This window comes from Babylonia areolata, chromosome 8 (genome assembly GCF_041734735.1).
Source record: "Babylonia areolata isolate BAREFJ2019XMU chromosome 8, ASM4173473v1, whole genome shotgun sequence".
Lineage (NCBI taxonomy): Eukaryota > Metazoa > Mollusca > Gastropoda > Neogastropoda > Buccinidae > Babylonia > Babylonia areolata.
This window is the reverse complement of record NC_134883.1, coordinates 15,760,310-15,762,809: the sequence shown is the minus strand read 5'-3', so window position 1 is coordinate 15,762,809 and position 2,500 is coordinate 15,760,310. Positions and strand designations below refer to the sequence as shown.

Sequence of the window (2,500 nt, the reverse complement as noted above, 5' to 3'; positions counted from 1 at the left end):
ACTGTTTGACATGGAGCGCTTTAAAAACAACACACACACACACACACACACACACACACACACACACAAAGCACGGGAAGAATCTCTCTCCCTCTCTCTCCCTCCCTCTCTCTCTCTAGCTTGAATTCACATTCCCCTCCATTAGGGTCCTGGGCCTAAACTGAATAAAGCAGGCGGGCTCAATTGCCGAGTGGTTAAAGCGTTGGACTGTCAATCTGAAGGTCCCGGCTTCGAATCTCGGTGACGGCGCCTGGTGGGTAAAGGGTTCGGTGGGTTATGGAAGCAAGAACGTACCCAGCATGCACACCCCCGAAAGCGAAGCACGGCTGCCTTCATGGCGGGGTAAGAACGGTCATACACGTAAAAGCCCACTCGTGTGCATGCGGGTGAACGTGGGAGTTGCAGCCCACGAACGAAGAAGAAGAAGAAACCATATGATTCTGAATCTCTGTAGCTTGATGTATGGGTGGCTCTCTTTGTGTGCGTGTGTGTGCGTGTGTGTGTGTGTGTGTGTGTGGAGGGGGAGGGGGGAGGTTCGGAAGGTAGTGTGTGTGTGTGTAGGGGGGCGGGGGGTTGAGGTATCGCCATTGTGGTTAAGTTAAGTTATGCATGATGCACGAATTTTGTCCGTTTGTCTGCGTGTCTGTCTGCTGACCTGCGAGTTTGTGGCAGAATGGTTAAGACACTCAGTACGGCCAGTCCTCTCTTCTCCTCTACACAGACCCCTCGGATGTCCAGTGGGTGTCTGAATGACCAAACCTTTAGCTTCCGTCGTCATTATTGTGGAATTCTTTGTCAACATTCACCTCTTCAGTATAAGAGCCTTCCGCTTGCAATATTTTGATGGTGGTAATTGGGGTGAAACGCTGTTAACGTCGTCTCTTTCGCCGTTCGTATGGAGAGAGTTAAGACGCTCAGCTGCCCATACAGAGAGTCCGTGAGGGTGTTGGTCCGAATCCCTGCTCTCGTCCTTTCTCCCAAGTTTGACCGGAAAAATTGAAACTGAGTGTCTCGTCTTTCGGATGAGACGATAAACCGAGGTCCCGTGTGCGTGAGCACGCATTTGGCGCACTGAAAAAAGAACCCATGGCAACGAGAGTGTTGTCCTCTGGCAAAATTAGGTTAAACAAGAGAGGCAAGGCCTTCAAGACTCACTTGTGATACATTAAAAAAAAAAACAAAAAACCCCAAGCTTTTTATGTATTGAGTATAATTTTAAGATGAAAAAGATCAGTTTAAAGCAAATTAAGTCCCCTAGCATTAATTACAGAGTAATTTCCCTTTTTTTTTACTGTCTGCACCAAATCGTTTGCAAAATAAAAAAAAACTTCCATGCTTAGCAAAGGAAGTTCTTGTTTGAACAAAAAAGGATAATAATGACTGCTCTTGTTGTTGGGTCAGAATATCAGATCAAAGTGCCAAGTTTAGAGAATACAAAAAATATAAATATAACAGTAAATGCAGTTTGCATATAATTAGGCTTCATTTTTTTTTTTTTTTGTGCCCATCCCAGAGGTGGAATATTGTTTTAAACAAGATGACTGGAAAGAACTGAATTTTTCCTATTTTTATGCCTAATTTGGTGTCAACTGACAAAGTATTTGCAGAGAAAATGTCCATGTTAATGTTTACCACGGACACACAGACACACAGACACACAGAGACAACCGAACACCGGGTTAAAACATAGACTCACTTTGTTTACACAAGTGAGTGTGTAAAAAAAACACACAAAAAAACCCACTCTGACAGGTACACAAACATATAAGCATGCACCCAAGGCCTGACTTAGCACGTTGGGTTGTCCTGCTGTCAGGCATCTGCCCAGCAGATGTGGTACAGCGTATACGGATTCGTCCGAACGCAGTGACGCCTCCTTGAGAAACTGAAACTGAAACTGAAACTCTTTGTCTGCGTGCCCTGTTGTCTCTCTGCCTTCCCGCCTGCCGGGCGGTGCGTTTGTCTGTCTGTCTGTCTGTCTGTCTATGATCTACCTGTCTGTCTGTCTGTCTGTCTGTCTGTCTATGATCTACCTGTCTGTTTGTCTGTCTGTCTGCCAACCCGTCTGTCTGTCTGTCTGTCTATCTAACTGTTTTTTCTGTTTGTCTGTCTGTCTGCCAACCCGTCTGTCTTTCTTCCTGTTCGCCTATCTGTCCTGTCTGTCTGTCTGGCTATCTATGATCTACCTGTCTGTCTCTCTGTTTAACTGTCCGCCAACCCGTATGTCTGTCTATCTAACTGTCTCTCTGTTTGTCTGTCTGTCCGCCAACCCGTCTGTCTGTCTATCTAACTGTCTGTCTCTCTGTTTGTTTGTCTGTCTGCCAACAACCCGTCTGTCTGTCTTTCTTCCTGTTCGCCTATCTGCCCTGTCTGCCTGTCTGTCTATGATCTAGTTGTCTGTCTCTCTGTTTGTCTGTCTGCCAACCGGTCTGTCTGTCTTTCTTCCTGTTCGCCTATCTGTCCTGTCTGTCTGTGTGTCTGTCACCTTGCAGAACTTTCT

The 2,500-nt window shown here is 46.1% G+C and overlaps 1 protein-coding gene across 7 annotated transcripts in view; it reads left to right on the top strand.

Annotated features, from left to right (window-relative positions):
* LOC143284569 (uncharacterized) overlaps positions 1-2,500 on the top strand; it is a 440,969-nt gene that overhangs the window by 162,246 nt on the left and 276,223 nt on the right. The gene's annotated exons all lie outside the window — the stretch shown is intronic.